At 36.4% G+C, this 20,640-nt stretch overlaps 1 non-coding gene across 1 annotated transcript; it reads right to left on the bottom strand.

The window, feature by feature from the left end:
* Nucleotides 1-20,346: 20,346 nt before the first annotated feature.
* On the bottom strand, nucleotides 20,347-20,419 carry TRNAF-GAA (transfer RNA phenylalanine (anticodon GAA)). Its single transcript has one exon. It is a non-coding gene; the product is annotated as a tRNA-Phe (tRNA).
* Between the last annotated feature and the right edge of the window lie 221 nt (nucleotides 20,420-20,640).

Raw genomic sequence — 20,640 nt, forward strand, 5'->3', positions numbered from 1 at the left:
AATCTCCAAACTATACAAGCAGCTCATGCAGCTCAATATCAAAAAAAACTAACCCAATCAAAAAATGGGCAGAAGACCTAAATAGACATTTCTCCAAAGAAGACATACAGTTTGGCAACAAACACATGAAATGATGCTCAACATCACTAATCATTAGAGAAATGAAAATCAAATCCACAATGAGGTATCACCTCACACCAGTCAGAATGTCCATCATCAAAAAATCTAGAAACAATAAATGCTGGAGGGGGTGTGGAGAAAAGGGAACCCTCCTGCACTGTTGGTGGGAATGTAAATTGATACAGCCACCATGGAGAACAGTATGGAGGTTCCTTAAAAAACTAAAAATAGAACTACCATATAACCCAGACATCCCACTACTGGGCATATACCCTGAGAAAACCATAATTCAAAAAGATATATGTACCACAGTGTTCATTGCAGCACCATTTACAATAACCAGGACATGGAGGCAACCTAAATGTCCATTGACAGATGAATGGATAAAGAAGATGTGGCACGTATATACAATAGAATATTACTCAGCCATAAAAAGGAACGAAATTGAGTTACTTGTAATGAGGTAGATGGACCTAGAGTCTGTCATACAGAGTGAAGTAAGTCAAAAAGAGAAAAACAAATACCTTATGCTAATGCACATATATGGAATCTAAATAAACGGTACTGATGAACCTAGTGACAGGGCAGGAATAAAGACGCAGATATAGAGAATGGACTTGAGAACACAGTGGGGGAAGGGGAAGCTGAGACGAAGTGAGAGAGTAGCTTTGACATATGTACACTACCAAATGTAATGGATGGTTAGTGGGAAACTGCCGCATAGCACAGGGAGATCAGCTCGAAGCTCTGTGACGACCTAGAGAGGTGGGATAGGGAGGGTGGGAGGGAGACTCAAGAGGGAGGGGATATGGGATATATGTATAGCTGATAGCTGATTCACTTTGTTATACAGCAGAAACTAACACAACATTGTAAAGAAATTATACTCCAATAAAGATGTAAAGAATAAATTTTTAAAAAAATGATGCTGGATTAAGAAAAAAAACAAACTCTATTTCTCTAACCTATTTTTTTTCTATCTTCTCTTTTTATTTTTAGAAACTTTTTTATATTAAAAAATGTAATCCTTTCTTTGTGATATAAAATTGCAAATATTTCCCCCAATTTGTTTTCTTGTTCCTTCGTTTACAGTTTTTGTTTTCCATGCTAAATTTTTTATGTAATTAAATGTATTTCTCTCTTCTCTTACTGCTACTGGATTTTGAATTATGGTATAAATGTTTTCCCTATTTCTGGGTTATAAAGGAATTCATTCATGTTTATGTCTAGTACTTTTATGGATTCTATTTTGTTAACTTAAATTTCAGGTCCTTTTGAACTTTTTCCTTTTTAATTATATGAAAGATGGATGCAAATTTACCTTTTTTCATATATTTATATATGTCCAATTATCTCAGCATTTTAATTACATGTCTATTTTGTCCTCTTTTTCTTAAGTATATTTTTGGTATTTAGGAGTGTTTGCATTTTCGTTCAAATGGTTATTTTTATACTAATATTTTTACTCACCATCTTAAGCCCTCTTTTTTTGATTATTGTCTAGTGATTCCCCACCATAAATATATTGAAATCGAGTTAAAACCCTTCTTTTCCTTCCCGTTTTTCTTTCCCAGCATCTGATTTGAAATAATATCCTTTTACTCTTAAATTAACAACTGTAAGCCAATCAGCAACTTCAAATGTTCTCCCCATTCACCTTCCCTGCTCTGTTTTTGATAGTTGTTCTTTACCTATGCTGTTTCTTCTAGCACCTCTGTCTACTTTTACAGGTGAATTTAGAGAGATTCAAGAGTGATGCTGCTCCTACTGCCATCTTCCCAGGATTCTCCTCTGCTTATTCTTTTTTGGCTAATTTAATTTTTTGCTTCTTTAAATTAGTAGTTCTCAAAGGAATAAATTTTGAAAATTTATGGAGATATTTTGGCTATCACAGTTATTAAGAAGTCCTAAAGGCATTTAGTGGCCTGAGGCTAGTGGTACTAGACAGTCTGCAAGGCATAGCACAGTCCTATACAACAAGGAATTATCCCATTTTCCATTTTTGTCCCATGTCCATGACTTTTGAATGCCCTTTTCAATATTCATGTAAGTAAGGAAAACCACTGATGACTTTCCAAGCCTAGAATCTAACTCTGTATTATGTATAAATTCAAAGTATGTTTTTGCAGATTCATTTCAATATATGCTGAATTTCCAGGAATGCAACTACCATGTAACTTGAAAGAAGACTATACTTTGTTTCGTTTGGACCCGTACCAAGAGTTTTTCATCATTTGAGAAAATTGTCACTGACAACAACATCACTCACACTATCTGAGTAACCAATGCAACAAACTTGTGTCAAAGTACATTTGTAGCTGTTGCATTCACAGCAATTCTTCATGCAAATGCAACTGACTACCTCATTTTGTTTTCTAGTGTAGTCATTTCCCCACATTTACATATTTAAATTTGTATTATTTTATAATAAATTTGTTTAATTGTATTTACTTTTATTTCTCCTCAGTTGTTTTTTAACTAGAGAACATTATTGATTTTTTTAAATTATGGGTGAAATTTCATTTCAGTAAATATTACAACATATGTGTTTCAACCTATTGCAGGCAGTAAGTATCATAGTGTTGAGAACTAGGGATCTGGATGGTCCTGAAAGCCAAAGAATAAGGAAGGAGGTTGTATCTTTGGACCACAGCAGCAACATCCACAGTGGTGATGACCCAGATGTAAGAACCTCACGAAAGCCTGAGGGGATGTTTCCTGTCCACAGTCTTGGCAGAAGCAGAGCCCTTTAAAGAGCAATGCTCATGGGGAAGCTTATTCTCAATGCATCATCTGTGGAAGAGTGAAGAAAAATGAAATAATGACACAGAAAATATTAAGGAACAATTGTGAGCTAGGTAAACATAGATTACACACCAGCTGGATAATGAGATTGTATTTTGGTCAACTTATGTGATCTAAGTCATATCTTTATTTAAGGAATGCCATAAACCAGACTTCATTCACCCAATGAGGCTAATGGTCTTTATCAAGCACCTGGTTTTACATGGCACTGTGTTGGATACTACACAAGAAAAATGAAATGGACAATATTACCTTTGCACTGGCTCTTAAGCAGCCACATTTCTGCAAGGTTTGAATGTGACAGTGGTTAGCTAATAAAATGACTGCTTCTTGCTCTGTAATTCTAGACTTCATGAGAGTAAGTCTTAGCAACACCAAGTTAACCTAATTTGAACTCCTCTGGTTGGGATTCCAGGCTGATGTTGCTCTGTGTCAGTCATTCTCTCTGGGTCACAGACAAAAAAAGTATTCAGCCAGTCCAGTGAGATAAAGGCAAGATTCAATTGAGTAAGAAAAATGCTGTGAGGTTCTAGTCACAAGTGGCTATATTAGTAGAGTGTGATGTTATTTGTAAGTAGAGACACCAGTGATGGATTATCAGTTTGCATTTACTGTGTGATCCACTGGGTAGATCCCAAAGGGCAGCCCATTTTCAATAGGATTTTGCCCTTGGTAACAGCACAGTCCATTCACTTTATGATCTCCTCCTAGTTTTCTGACAGCTAAAATTTATATAACACAAACGCCTTGAAATACATGTCTAGCTCACTTTCAGAAAACAGCTTCCAATACTTTAGTGGTTTGCAATGGAATAGTCCTCCATTTGGGGCATGATGTGTTTTTAGTTATAATATGTGGAATATCATGATATTGGTTTACATATACATGTATATATACATTGGGTTATATATATATACATATTCAGAACAATTAGCTTCCTCGGGAAGGAGCTGATATTTATTTCTGTATCTCTGACACTGAGTATTGTAGACATTCACTAAATGTTTGTAGAACTGAATAGAACAAAGAATTAATTTGTAAGCTGAAGAAGATACATAAAGTCTATAGAAAACATCTAGCAATGTGGGCCGAGATAGCATCTTGAGCCAATTATCCATTTAACAAATATCTATTCAAGACTGTCTTGTAACTGTCTTGTTAATTCACTTTTTTGTAGCTGCCAAAATGTACTCTAACTAATACAGATTTATATGTCAAACATTATGGTAATATGCATTATTTATTTCAACCATCACAATTACTCTAAGATGAGCAATTTATATATTATCCCCAAATTGTTTGGAAAGAGTAAGAGATTTACCTAAGTTGCTAGTGACTGGGAGAGCTTGGATAAATCCAGTTTCCCTGATTCCTTCCCTGGGAAATACAAATGCTACCTTCTTCTTCTACCCTTTCTGGGGCCAAGATCCCTTATGTTTTCAACTGTGCATCCAGATTTCTGGCTTATCCAGACATCTCATTCTGCTGCCAGCGCCCACTCTCTGAAAAGAAACACTTGGAGAAGCTCTAGAGAGTTGCATCTGCTTCTTTGCAATACAAACTAAAGGGTCTGGTTAAAAGTAGGCCTTTTTAAAATCCAGAGGTCTGAGCATATATGAGGAGCCAAACTATTAAGGGGGAAGATCAGTGAAGCAGCCATAATCACCGGAGTCTGTAGGGAAAAGGAACCTACAAACACTACACCAGACACATTATAAAGGGCATCCCATTTTGTCCTCAGCTCAAACCCATGAAGAGGGTATTAAAGCTACCATATTACAAATGAGAAAACCAATGGATTAAGATCCTTGCTAAAGATCACAGAATTTGACCCCGGGTTTTCAGTGTGCTGCCTGCTGTTCTGTATCATAAATAATGAGAAGGGCTACTTCTAGACATAGTCAAAGTCTTATTTCCTTACTCTTTTATTGCTTCCTTTTTATTCAATTTTAATTTTTAACATATTTATCTTTTTTAATCTTTAAATTATCTGTGAATTTGTCAAGGGGAAGTGACCCAATAAAATATTTAATAGAATTGGAAATAATGTTGATAAACAAGAGGATATTTTACTTCCCCCTTCCAACATTTCCTGGGTTATAATATCATCTCCAGGCATAGTAACCGTGAAAGGCCCTAAATCTGCACAGAGGTCTTATTTTTAGGGCCTGCTCCCATCCCACCCTCCAACTTCTTGATTTAGAATACCTCTGCCATTGCCTTGGCATCTTTCTTATTTATAACATTCTGATAAGGACTAAGCATCTCCTCATATATACAATTTAGGTAACCCGATTGTTACAAAGAAGAATCCAGAAAGTCTACAACTTAATTTGGTGGGGCTGTGAAGCATAATTATCAAAAAATAAAGGTAACTTCCCAAAATGAAAGGTTTTAAAAACATCCCCTATTATATTTCATTTATGAGTGAAGGAAAACAGTGGAAAGATAGGAAGTGTAGTGGTGGTAACTGAGAGACAAGCCCAGTCCAAGATCTGCAAGATCTGCGATTAGATGGCAAACAGTGTGTGGGAAACTAAATCAGGACTAAGTCTGAGGTCCTGGGGGACCTCAGAAGGGACTTTATTGGTTATTCAGTGTCTAACATTTGAGTGTGCACAACAGTTGCTGTCACCTTTAGTGTCCACCTAAAGAGCTCATTAAGATTTCAGACCCCCCGAGTCTCCCTGCTTGGTGTCTATTTACTCCCTGAGAGGTTCCTCTTCACAGTTGATTTGCCCTAACATGTCTGTTTTCAAAGGTCATGGCTTTATGGTCTCAGTATGACGACTGGATATGAATATAATATCCAACTAACCTGATACCACATGAAATTCAACTCAAAGTTGCCAAGTGTTTCTAGCCTTTTATAATTGCCTTACCTTCAATAACAAATGTAAATGGCTAAATCTCCCATCTCACATAGAAGGGGAGAACTAGTGTCTGCCTATCACTCCCCCCGATATTGACAGTGTTGTTTTTCTTGAGGTGCCTGGATTTCAATTAGTCACCTCTCAGGCTGATTTTTTTTTTCCCTTTAATTCATCATCTCACTCACATCTCACTTCTATGAGAATCTTTTCTTACTTGCTTACTGTGACCCAAATGTGGACCAAAGTCCTTTTCTTTGATTTCCCTAAATACCACTATTACAAGGCAGATGTGCACAGCAGAATTCTACTGAACACTGGAGGAACTTGGGGAATTGCAAGACAGCATCTTTATCAGGCAATAGTATTCTTAACTACCTAGAGGGTAGCCTTTCTCAGTGGACCATGCCTGTCACCAGTGCAGTGCCAAGCTACATTGGAGCCTGAGGCAAAAGGGAAAAAATCAATAATACTGATCCTGTCTTTATTAAATTTTTGATATTTTGTTCACCATAGACTGTTCTGCGTTAATTTTGATTTTTTTAAATTGCATTAAAATATTATTTATCTTGATTACTGACTTTTTTGGAAATCCTTCTAATTTTGTATCAGAGAAAATGCCTTACTTGCCTCATCCTCATCCTGGTCCATCATCCCAGCTCTTCATTGTTTTCTTAAACTAGCATTCTCAAACTTTACGGTATATTGAAGTCACATGGAAAGCTGCATCGGAAATGGCAGGGGACCATTCAGTAGGTCTAAAGTGGGCCTTAGGGGTCTGAATTTTTAATAATTATTGTTGTGAGTTGAAATGTATTCTCTAAAAACTTATGTTGAAGTCCTATCTCCTGCTACCTGCGAATGTAATCATACTTGGAAATAGGGTCTTTGCAGAAGTAATTAAGGACAAGGTAATACTGGAGTAAGGTGGGCCTTTAATCCAATATTACTGGTATCCTTACAAGTGGAGAAGAGACACAGAGGTAAACACACATACTGAGAAGAACACCACTGACACATAGAGATGAAGGCCATGTGGCTGTGGAAACAGAGACTGGAATTATGCAGCTGCCAGCCAAGGAAAGCCAACAATTCCTGGCAACCACAAGAAGTTAGAAGAGAGAGCATGGCCCCTCTGACTCCTTGATATCAGACTTCTAGCCTCCAGACTGTGAGAAAATAAATTTCTATTGTTTTAAGACACTCAGTTTGTGGTACTGTGTTATGGCAGCCTTAGGAAACTAATAAAATCACCTACATCCCTCAGTAATTCTGACGTGAATGGTCCATAGGATAGCATCTGATCTTACTCAAAAATTTTGTCAGTCCATCTCTGGAAATTTATGATTCTCCTTGTTTTATTAATTAAACAGAGAGATTTAATGTTCCTTGTCTTATTTCTATAGCTATCAGAGCATAACCCAGAACCTATTTTTCTCAACAAAACTGATTCAGGAAGGTCTGTATATTGGCTGGGTTGAGATTTGAACGTGGGTCCTACAGTATCTTTAGCTTGTTTTCTTTCTGCTATGCCAGGCTGTATCACTTTCCCTAGTCTATTCAAGAGACCTCCTTAAAAGCATACCAAATGGATTTGTCCTTTTTAAAAATAATTTTCATAATCTATTCATAGCTTTCTGTAGTTTCCTTGTGTTAAACTGCCATGGGGTGAGGAAATTATTCTTTTCATAACTTTTAAAACATTTTATGTTGCATTATGAATCTGTTTTTCTGTTTCTATTGATGACTTCATTGGAATAAATACAGTCAAGGATTATGCTCTCTCAAAACACACAAACATAATTTTATAGTCCCAGAGATTGTGACTGCTACAAAATTGCTCATATTAACCACACAACTAAACCTTTCTCTTTTACAAAATTTCTAGGACATGAGGCATTTGCAGAGGTTAATTGGTATCATGTACATATATGTCTTTCACCTGAAAATCTATGTAAGTTGAGATGCAGAACATTGGATAAGGCAGAAGTTAAGGCACATCGATACAGGGAAGTGGGTTGAAGGAATAATTAGTCAGCATCACCAGTTCCACCTCCACATTCACCTGTCAGAAATCAGGGAAGACTTACAGGCTGCAATGAATTCAAGTCCCTTGAGCCCAGCACACCTTATGAACTCAGATTCATAGAAGGGTCAGAAAGCTGGGCTCCTGCTTTCTCAACCTTCCATGAAACACCATGAAAAGGTTATGCAACATTCTCTTTCCTCCTCTAGAGGAATGAAGAAGAAAAATAAAATTAAGTTCAGGGAGCTTTGTCTTTAATCCCAAACCATTCATTCATCCAAAAATCATGACTATATTTCAGGAACTGTGATGAGGATATAAAGATGAGAACATAAAGTCCCTTCTCTCATGTTTCTAAATAACCACATACATAACAGAATTGATATGCACTGTAGCAGAGGTATAAGAAAAATGCAACGGGAAATAGCTTATAGGGAGGCATCAAAGAAGGCTTCACAAACAGGGTCACTTTTTAGTGGAAACCTGAAAATGAGTAAGACTCTGAAGGATTCAGAAGTTGAGGGTTGGGAGGAAATCAAGGTACTTTAAAGCAAGGTTGTCCTTTAAAATTTTCTATGATGACAAAAATGTTCTATATCTGCACTATCCAATATATGTGGCTATTGGGCACTTAAAAATGTGCATAGTGTGACCAAGGAACTGCATGTTTCATTTTATCAATCTTAACTAGTTTATAATTAAATTTAAATCATTAGCAGCTACCTTACTGGACAGCATAGCTTTAGGTAAAAGAAACAGTTTGTTCAAAAGCACAGAAATCTAAAAGCATGGTTTCCTGTCACAAAGTAGTAAGTGTTTAAGGGGATAAGGTATGGGATTTTGACAGGAATGGTGGAAAGCGGGAGGTGATAGGGCTAGAGATGTTGGTTGGGCTTGAATTACACATGGTCTTATATACCAGTAATGTATCAGAGACATTGAACTTGATCTTTCAGGTAGTTAGTGCCATAGAAACATTTTGAATGAGTGCTATGGTCTGGTTTCATTTTAGATAATTACACTGGCTTTGGTTGGCTTTTATAAGTATTTAGCACAGTGTTTATTATTTGGAGTCATATTAATTACATAGTTTAAGGTAAGGGGGTCAGGGCCCACTTGGGTTGTGGGCATTTCTCACTCCCCAGTTACAGCCCTGGGATTTCAAAAAGGAGAATACTGAAGTTTGTAAGAAATATTTTGGCTGCTTGATAGTTCTCCCAACTTTCTTTCAGGCTCTTAAACAATCATAGTATGTAGCAAAAACTTCATTCAACTGTTTTCCTAGGATATAAGCTCATTAAGCACATGGTAGGCACAGATTTCTTAATACAGGGAACTGATCACCTATTGGTTTCATCTCTAACCCTTAGGTAGCCCCTGGCACCAAGGTACTCATGATGTCTTAATAGTGAATACGGTTTGTTTTGTGGGTTATGAAAAGAATGCTTTAGATTAATGACCATTCTTTTCCCTTCCAAAATCAGTCTCTTACTTTTCTTGGACATATTTTCTAGCTCTGTTTTTAAAAGAAAAAGTCATGGATATGAAATGAAGTAACAACATTGTTTGGAATAAATTTGTCATTTATAAAAGCTTTATAGCAGTGCCCAAGGCAGAGACTCCAGAACCAGACTGCTCCAGACTGCTCTAAACTGATTCAGACCCTGGAGTGCCATTTCCCAGTGGTATGCACATTGCTAAGTTACATAAACATTCTCTGTCCTAGCTTTTGGAAATGGAAATAATTGTACTTATATCATTGTTCCAAGAATTACAGGAGTTATATGAAGAATTAGCTCAGTTCCTGGTTCATGGTAAGTACTTAATACATGTTAACCATTGCTATTATAAACCCAAGCTTTCTTTGGTCCCCTCTATGATCATGGCCTCCAAGGATTCTAAGAGAAATTCTGGTTTTGTATTACAATAAAAAAAGTTAATTTGGACCATCCTCTCTCTCCATTACAGACAAAGAACATGAGTGTAAAGTACATTGAGAACACCTCAGATTAGATTTAAAGGAAAATCCTCTTGACACTGATGATTTTTACATATAAAAATTACTTTCTGAGAAACAGCATGGTCACTACTTCCTACAACGAATTTTAAACATGAAATGAAATTTCACAGGTCAGAATCTGCTGGAATCAGGCACCATATGATCTTCTGGATTTTTCTTTAGAAACTAACTGGAGCTAGAGACAGGCTGCAAATGGCAAGAAAAGCCTACATCAGAATTGGGCTCCTGCTTTGCTGCGGGTTGAATTTGACAAATCACATAACAAACAAGTAGAGCAAGCTTAACATTTTTTACAAATGCATTAGAAAGTAAAATCAGTGAACCGATAACTGATTTGATGTGTTTTGAAAGTAAGGGAGATGAAGGAGTCAAAATTGAAACTGAACTTCTTGCCTCAGCAACTATATGATGTCATTCACAGAGTTAAAGTTGTTGTTTATTCATTCAACAAAGAGTTAACAAGTGCCCACTCAATTCCTGGCACTATTCTAATGAAAATAAAACAGCAGTGAGTGTTTCAAAGACCTCACTGTCATTAAGCTTGCATTCAAGATGGGAAAACAGATCATAAATGAGTTCAGTTTGTGACATATTGAGTTAAAGGTACCTGTTAAATCTCAAAGTGGAAATGTCCAGATGGCAACAGGTTACATGGTTAAAGTTAGAAGAGAGCTCTAGGTTGTAGACAGAGATCAGGAGCCATCAGGACATAAATGGCTGTTGAGGTGATGGGAGAAAATGAGATCCCCCAGATAGAACCCTGAGAAACACCAAATGTAAAGGAAGAGAAATCTTGTAAGGAAACAAAAGAGGAAGCCAAAGAAATGGATGCAAAGTCAGGAATGCAGGATACCATGGAGACCCAGTGAATAGAGGGTTTTAGAAGAAGGGACCAGCCAATGGCATAGAATGTGCCAAGAATTCAAGGACTGGGAGGCCTTCACTGAATGTAACATCAGGAGAGAGTGGGCTCACCTAGCTCGTAAGGGAGGAAGCCAGGTTGAATTGGGAGGAGGGATGGTTGGGAAGTGAGTTTGAGGAAACCATACATGTAGACATCTCTCTCAGAAAACAGGATTTTGAAGAGGAGAAAGCATAGGACTATAAGTGAAGGTTAGATACATGAAAACATTTAAATGTTCTGAGGAGAATAAGTGAGAAGAGAGAGAAATTACAGATACAGGACAGAATGGAAATAGTTGATGGGCAGAGATTCAGAGGAATAAGAGTAAGGGATGAGCCCTGAACATGGAAAAGAAACACCTTCATTGTAAGAGATCGGAAGGAAGAAGGATGTGGGTTTTGTGTATGGCAGGGAATGAGCGAAGACAAACCTGGAGAGGTAGGAAGAGGGCCTTATACTCTGTGTTCTGTTGTACTTTATCTTATAGGAGATGTAGAGCCTTTAAGGCTTTAAGCAAGAAAATGCATGGTCAGGTTTGTCTTTCACTTATATTAATCTGGCAGCAGAGTCAAGAATGCATCTGAGGGGAGCAAGGCTTAAAATAAGAAGACCAGTTTGGAAGACTCTGGAGTAATCTGACAGTTGCAAAGATCCTGAGTCCACGTGGTCATAAAAAAGGATGGAAAAGAGGGTTCAGATCAGATTCAAAGTTAAGCTGGTCAAAGTTAATAATTGGTTAGGTGTGGTGAATGAAGGAGAAGGAAATCAAAAATGATCCTCAGATGACTGGCAAGTTCATGAGAGAGTCATTAACTGATGACAGAGAAGACATGAGGAGAAAGTTTAGGGAGAGAACGTTAAATGTGGGAATGACCAGTGATGTGTGTATAAATTATCCAGCGGAGATGTTCAGCAGACAGTTGGATATGTAAATCTGAGGCTGAGGAAGTGGGCTAGAGGCATATTCACCTATAGTAATACTCATATTTATTTACACTTGACTGCATGCAGGTACTTTACTTATACTACTTTATTCTCACATCAACTCTGTAAGACAGATATCATAATTCCCACTTTATACAGAAAGTAGTTTTTCCTTAATCACTGAGGTAATAAGTGGCAGGATGATGACTCAAGACCTGTGAGAAGTCATCAGTGCCTATGTGCTAAATGAAGCCACAGGCAAAGCCGCACTAGCCCAGGGATAGTGCGTAAGAACAAGAAGGGAGTAAGCATTCCTAAGTGAATAATATATTTTAAAGAATGAGCAAAAGAAGGGACTAAGCCAGCAACAAAGGAAGATTGTCTATTCACTGGAATATGGCAGACAATTTCATACCCTCTCTACGCTTGCTACACAACCATCCTAACTCAATGTTCTAATGTACAGGCATTCTGTACATATCCAAACTGCACATATCCTTGGTTGCAGCAAAAGTAAATTTTACACATTAATTAAAATTTGGCCACACACTTTGAAGGCCTTGGAAGACCATTTGATAACTATGGCTAGTCTCTGCCTGGTTTTCCACCTTAGAATTGGCATCTGGCCTCATTTAGTTGTGGCACGTTGCCAGGCTTCAAATCCTAGGTGCAAACTTCCATCCCAAGACTGCTCCACTGAACGCAGAATTTCATTTGGCTGGGCACTCTTTCCCTCCAATTCAAGCTCCCTAAGAGTTCTCTCACTCTGCACAGAGTCTTATGTTCTGCACAAGGTCTACTCTCTTACTGAGCAGCTACAGCCTCAAGGAAGAGCTCAGCCCTTCTTTCCAGCGATTTTCTCAGTCAATGCATTAGTCTTCCTTGTAATTAGAAAGGTTATTGCTGTTATTTCTTATGCTGCATAAGAATCTTCATTGCCATCCCTGAATTATAATCAGTTTTCGAAAAGAGCGCTATAAGGAGTTCCCTGCTGCTGCCGCCTCACCAGAAAACTGCACTGAATATGAATGAGTTTAAGCTTTGATAAATTTCTTTGGCAAAGTAGGGCTTCATGGTAAGTGACAGCTCAAAAATTGCTGGGGATGTTTCAGAATTCCAGTTTGGTCCTACCTGAGCGTGGTCATAGTGGAGGTGATTGATAGTCTGGCCTGAGAAGCAGCTTAGCACTGTCTCATAAAATGTGCTGGAAAGACCATCTAACTATGTTAAACCTTGTGACTTTGTGTTCTGTGGACCTGGAACGGCCTCATAAATCAGACATGCCTGGTTTCAATAGCTCCAAGCAAAGGGAAAAAGAAAGAAAAAGACACTATATTTGTGTAAGGCTGTCCTACAAGTGTCTTAGAATAGTAAGAGTGTCTTTTTGAAATGTATACACTCATGTGCACACTCCCAACACATAAAATCAAAGACAGGGTCATTTTCTTTTCTTTTTTTTTTGTCTGATCAAGATGAACTTTCTATTTCAATGTAATCTGTCTCCTCCATTCTGTTGTGATTGAGCACAGAAAAAAGACAACTTTTTCTTCTTCTCATTACCCTGCAAGCTGAGCACAGTGGCCTTCATGGGATGGGTAATCAAGCCAGTGAGACAACACCCTTGACAAAGATCCTGAAAGGCATATGGTGTATTCATCCGGCTGGGGCTGGGCCGCAGCTGGATGATTCTGCCTGGTCGACCTGTGTGAAACTGCAGGCAGCCATCATTTAAATTGGGTTTGACTGATTGGTAAGTTGAAAATCCTTTAGGACAAGACAGAATTTATGACAAGATAGGTATCTGATTATAGTTTCACTTTATTGGTCCATCAAATGCAGCGCCACTAATGCAGACATATTTAACTCAGGAAAACTTTGAAGATCCTCTCTCCTCTTTTTATTGATGTCAATTTAAAACTATTAAAGTGAGAAAGATTGAAAAATTGGACATGACTGAGCCTTCCACCGTAGACACTCCCTACCTGTTCTCCTCTGAACATTCAAATGACCACCCATGAGTCCCTCAGAAATCCATTTTTGAACTTTTAAATCTCAGCCTATCTGTCACTCTTACCTGAATATAAAACATCTAAGAAGTTTACATTTTCTTTTGCTGTGGATTGTTTTTATTTGTATTATATCAATGTACATACTATTTTCAAGAGAAATTGTGTAGCAGATTGTATTAAGGGGCAAATAGATGTATATAAAGTGTATATGCATATGTGTATATATGTGTAAGTATATATATAGTCAACACATATGCACTTACAGAAAAATACATTTAACTTAAAAAGACAGTAGAGCTTACTGATACTGTTCATTCTGCAGCTGTAATTTTAGAATGGTAATGTCATCTAGAATTAGCTGATTGGAGAGTATTTAGGCTACATCTAAATTATATGAAAATAGTCAATCAATTCCAAAAGAAAAAATATATATATATATTCAGCTAGCTATCTTTATTGTGTAGAACAAAAAAAGTTTGATTACATTTTCACATTTCAATTGACTGTGCAATATCTTATAGTAATTTAAAATAAAAATTAGCTCTATTGTGGTTCAAGACTCTATAAACCTGTCTAAGGAGAATACCAGTCCCCCGTGGACCCACACAAAGGGGCTGGTGACACACTATGTAATAGTTACCCAGTTTGTTGACACATCTCTCTGAGAAGTTTATCTCCCAAAAAGACTGAGAGAGAAAAATGATGGATTTTTTTTAGAATGCTTAAAGCAGACATATTTCCCCACATGGAGGGGAAAAATCAGGTTGAGCAACATTTTTAAAATGTTAAATTATATCTGTTTCTTCATTTATTTAATAATTATTTATTGAGCTCTTACTATATGCTAGGCACTATAGAGAGTACAGACAAGACAATGCCTCTGCCTTCATGGAGCCACACTAGCAAACTCTGTGTATAAGTAGTTGTAAACTAAATGGAAATATACAGTAGGCTGTGAGACCCCCAGAAACTCAAACTATAATTGAGCAATATAACAAGTCCTTGAAAGACTCAATGTCAAAGAACACTGGTGTGAACCATAAGTGTTAAGAGAAGGTCAGAGAAAGCTCAGGTTGGTGGGAAATGGAGCAGCGAGGAAGACCTCATTGGGAGATGTGGCTTGATCTGGACTTTGAAGAGTGGGCATCACTTGGACAGAGAAGAGAGGGAAGGTCATTTAAGACAAGAAGGCAACAATAAGGACACTGAGTGGGGAATGAACATAGTTTGGAGGACAGGAAGGAAATGAGGTAGCTGAAATGTAGAGTGGAGTACTAGATGAGGGTGGATGAGCAAGGCGGTACCCAAAAAAGAGAGGCCTTAGTGCTGTGCTCACACATGTGGACTTACTTGGTCATTGGCAATGGGGAACCACTGAGTTTTAATCACAAATGGAGTCTTTATATATACTCTATATTTTTCCCTGCTTTGTGAAAACAACATTATTTTTTTATTTCTAAGTAATGACTTCAGACTAAAGTAGAGAAAGCATTAAAAAGTTAAGTCAACCATACTCACTTTGGTATGAAAAATGTAAGAAGGAAAAAGTCTGAAAACAATGGCTAAATTGACATGGATTTTAAAGAAATTCTCTCTCCCTTGTGTTCATTAATATCTGTTTTTATAAATAGGTGGGCACAGTTCAACCAGAGAATAGCTATGAGCTTCTATAGAAATATTGTAGAGTGCAATTTGATTAAATTTCCACCCACCACAACTCCCCACTCTTCTAATAATGAGTTCTGGGCTCCTCCATACTGGTGTTTCTTAGTACAAAAAGAAAACAGAAATGAAATACTAGAGTTTGAACGAAAAAAGATTGAACTTCCTGAAATTAGTCTAAGTAAGTCCAAGAAGGTGAGTTTAAGCACTTTATTTTATTATCAAGACTGACAATGTGATTGTTTTAGAGTGAGTATCTTGGAGGGGAGGCAGGTTCCTGATGGCTAGAAAAATATTTACTTTTTTACTAATTCATTGTTATGTTTTCTCATTTAATTCAGATATTTTGCATGAGCTATTTGTCTTAAACAATAAAAGTTGCATTAAACTCAACTTGGTAGAATTATGCCATATTGCTTTACTTGTTGGTTGATAGTAATGATATTAACATTAATAATAGCTACCTTTTATTGAAACTTTACCAAATTCCAGCTGCTCCAAGCACTTTATATGCATTATCTCATTTAACTCTCACAATATTCCTATGAGTTATCCTCTTTCATTTCACAGACAGAGAAACTAAAGTTAGAGAAGTTAAGAATAGGCAGTTGCCACTTTCCACACTAGTTTGGGGTCATAAAAATGACCATACAAGAAATCTTGCAAAACAATCTTAATAATCAATGGAACATATTACTCTTATTTTGTAACCTTTAAAAATGTTTTTCAAAACATTAAGAACTCTATAACTGTCTGTTATAAATGTATAGCAAAATGAAAAATAGTAAAACAATATTTATTTAGGACACTGTAATTTAAGAGAATTAAAGTGTTTAGTTTCTTCAAAAAACGTATCAAGAGTAGTTTGAACAGTGCTTACCCTCTTGTTATATAACTTATGATACAGAGTGAGCATCTTTTCTATTCCTTGTAAATTGTCATACTCTGTTTCTGTTTGGATGACCTTCTAACATTTCACCTTTTCCTCATTTCGTGTTGTGAAATATCTCCAAGAACTCCTTTAATGTAAAGTTTATTGCTGACATCATATCCTCTGGGATATCTTTACCCTTTTCATCACCACCAATTTCCTCATTTTTGTCCATAAGCTCATCTTCACTAAGTTCCTTGGACTGTATGTCTGGAGTCTCTTGAATAGTGGCAGTGTCAGTATTCTAAAGGTCAGCTGTTTCTTTAATAATTCCATTTATGCTCAGTTCAAGATTTCATTTCCAGAAATATCATTTTATTTCTTTGCTGCACTTTTGTCTTTCTTGGTCAGTTTCCTCTTTTGCTTATTCATTTTTGTAAAAACTCATGTTGGTTTATCACTAGAACACAAGAAGTCAACACAACTACTTGATTTGTAGTCTGAGAAGCTAGTAGTGAATTTTATAAGTTATGCAATTACTCACAGTCAATATACTGAAGTAACTTAAATTTGAACCATGTTGTTGAAGGACTAGTAGTATTAAACTAAACTGTGGGAATTTAAATTTATGCATATCAGAACTGAGCAAAATAAGGACTTCCTGCAATTGCTTAGATTGATACAACTGGTAGAGACAAGGCCAAGATTTGAATTCTAGTTGGCTTAGCTCCTAAGACCATGCTTTGACTAATGCCTTACCATTGATTTAGAAATGCATGTCTCTCCAGAGAGAGACAAAATTTATTTTTTCTGGAGGAGGCATGGGTGAAGAAGAGGTAGAGGGAGAGAGGTTGGAGGAAGAAAGCAGTGCTGACAGAGGCAGAAGGAAGAAGAATAAAGAGGGAGGGAAAGATAAAAAGCAGGAAGGCAGGGAAAAGGGAAAGAATGAGGAAGAGAAAGCAAGCCAAAGAGCATGCAAGAGCAAGAGAACAAAAAGAACAGGCAAGAGCAAATGAGAGTGACAAAAAGAAAAGGAAATAGAAACCAGAGGAGAACAGAGTTCAGTTTCCCATCATAGTGACTCAGTGGTCAGTGTGAAATACCAGAAAATTGTTATGTAGAAACTGTTCCCTGACCTCCTTCCTCACCTAAACTCTGAGCTCCTTAATGACCCAAATGAGACCATTTTCATTTCCTTGTGCCTAGAACACTACCTGACTCAACAGTGCATATTATCAAATAAGCTTCAAAAATATAATACTTCCAACAGGGCATTTTAAATGATCTTTTGTTATTTAATCATTGATGTAAGAATAAAAGTACATAATATGAAGTAATCATCTCACCCCTTTACCACAATAAATTCTACATGATGAGACAACTATAAAATTTTAATCAAAGAAAATCAACAGACTATAGGATTAAAAATATTATGTCCATCTTTAGAGAAATGACAATTGTAAACAATAAATAATCTACAGATTCAATTGCATAAATATTTAACTCCCTGGTACAATAAAGTATAACTAAAATATGAAAGAAAACAAAAGACTAAGAAAATATTTGCAGCAAACATGAATGCTCATAAAATTTGACACAAAAAGTACCTATACCCAATGAGTAAACAAAGGATATGAAAAGCCAGTTTACACAAGAGGAAAGACAATTGCTAAACAAACATTTAATAGTCTCTGAAACCACCAAAAATACCAAGAGAAACAGGGTATTGTTTTTCACATGGTACATTAACAAATATTTTAAGTAAAAATCCATAATCCTGACCAACATATTTTTAACTATATACATCAATAGGGCAATTTAATTTGTTCAACCCTCTTGAAAAGTAATTTGGAAATGCACTTTATGAGGTTAAAAAAATGTCATACAATTTGACCCAATAAAATTACTCATAGGAATATCTTAATAGAAGAATAAATTATATGAAAAACACATAGGCATAAATATTTCCATTGCAGTATTATTTACAAGATGAAAATGGAAGGGACAACTATAGAATTGTATGAAATATTATACTATCATAAAATTAATATAAAAACAAGAAAATGTGATAAAATGATAAAAGAATAAAACAAAATACATTTTATGAATGTCATTCTAAATATGTATTCTAAACAAATATGACATTCTAAATATGAAGACATAGAATATGTACACATAGAAATAAAATCCAGAAAACAATATGGCAAAATTGATTTGAGGTCAGTGGAATTTAGATATTTTTTTAATATCTCATAAATGTCTCATAATTTTTTAATATCTCAAAAATATCTCATAATTTTTATAATATTTTGCTCAATGCATTAGAAAATGGTATATTTTGACATCATACATCTTGGTGAGCTCATTCTTGCCAGAAGCTGACAGTAGCCACTTATTGAGTAATATGAACTGAGAAAATGATCAAAAAAAATTTCTCAAGGTAAAAGTGTAGCCACAAAGACAAATCCATGATAAAAAGTTCTCTTTTCCTATGCCTTATCATAATAATCTGAATACCAAAAGATAAGGACCTAAGTTAGATTCCCCCCCCCCCCAAAAAATAAAAGGGATGCTCTGTTTTTGAAACTTCCTAAGAGGACACAATATTAAAAATACCCCCAACGAACATTATTTTCAATGACCATATTTAAGCCATTTAAAACCCAAGCTCCATATTTTTAATCAGTGAGTTAGTCATTTCAAACAGATTTTCTTCATTTTGCCTCAAATCAACCTCTGTTGTTAACAACCGATCAAACTATTTCTTCTGGATAATCATGTAAATACTAAATAAAGATGGTTATATGGCTTGATGAGGTGATGCCCAAATCACCTACTTGCTGGCTTAGTTATGAATGGAAATGAAATGCATGGAACTACCACATAAAAATATTCTGAAACACGTTATATTTTCAATCAATTGTTTTATTATCCCCAAGGCCTTAGAGTTTCATGTTATTAATACCAATATATTTTCATCAGTTGCATCAATAAGGCTGTGGTATAATGAATGTTTCATGCTCAGTCTTGAGGATAATAGAAAAACTTACAGACTGAAAAACGACTGGAATTTCCTTCTGCTCTAATCTAAGTCATTATGGTAGCTACAGGGTTGTTATCCAGGCAGCTCTTCCATCCTTTCACAGCTCAGTGGCATTTATTGCTTCCTACAACTTCACAGGCTCTCACATGACAGTCACTGCAAGATGGTAGACAAAGCTCTGCCTTTCTGGGGATTGGATGGCTGAGCCCTGGCAGAGTCCCTGTAAAGGAGCTACTTGGCCACAGAAGAAGAAGGCAGCTCTCCCTGTTCCATGGGAAGGAGAAGACATTGTCTCCTCCTATCTGCAGAGAAATGGAGCTCTTCTCATGGCCTCTTCTTGGGTTCAGAGACAAGTATAGCCAAGCACCAGAAAGCCTTTCTGTGTGTTGCTCAGCTGGAGAAACAGAAAACTGCTGTACAATGTAGTGAGTGCCATGATAAGGATTGGAAATGGTGTTTCATGAACCCATAGAAAACATACCTAGAGAAGATTTCCCAAAAGATGTGAATAATAAATTAACTGACTTATTAAGAATGAGAAGGAGTTAGGCAGAAGAAAAAGAGAAAGGAAAGATCTAGGGAGAGATGAAACTGTGCAAATCATTCATATAGTGGTAGATAAAGCATACAAATTCTCTGCCCATTTGGATACTAGCTAAGAGTGTGTGTGGGAGAGAAGATACATAGATATATATACATATATATCTACAATGTATATTTAAGAAATATGTGCTTGAAAGGTCATTTTGTACCAACCACATGCCAGGCCTCTGGCACCAAACTGTTTATTTATTTAACAAGTAGTTATCAAGAATTTTAGTGGTCATTTTAAATAAGTTAATACACAGAGAAAACTTAAAGGATAGCTTGACATATAGCAAGTACTCAAGATAAGTTAGCTATTATTATTACAGTCAAGAAGTACTAAGGTATTGGGGGTTTAGTAAAAAGGCCCACCAGGGCACCTGACAACACCCCTCCCTGAAAAGTCATTGACCCACTCAAAACATAATAACCAAATATTCCCCTTAAAGCTTATATTTTGGTTAAGACTACCAGGAAACTACATTTAGTGCAAAAACCCAAAACTACTGCTGAAACCCGGGATTGAACCAGGGACCTTTAGATCTTCAGTCTAACACTCTCCCAACTGAGCTATTTCAGCTTGTTCAGGTGACTTCTCCTGAATAACTATAATGGAATAATACTTGTTTTATAATAATAAAAAAAATCAATACTCAGAGTCAGCTGGAGGTAGGCATTTAACAAATCATACTCAGTGGTGAAAGCTGAAAGCTTTTTTGCTAAAATCAGGAATAAGACTTGTACGCCCATTCTCACCACTTCTAGTTAACATAGTATTGGAAGTCCTAGCCACAGCAATCA

The sequence above is a fragment of the Eubalaena glacialis genome, chromosome 10 (genome assembly GCF_028564815.1).
Source record: "Eubalaena glacialis isolate mEubGla1 chromosome 10, mEubGla1.1.hap2.+ XY, whole genome shotgun sequence".
Classification (NCBI taxonomy): Eukaryota; Metazoa; Chordata; class Mammalia; order Artiodactyla; family Balaenidae; genus Eubalaena; species Eubalaena glacialis.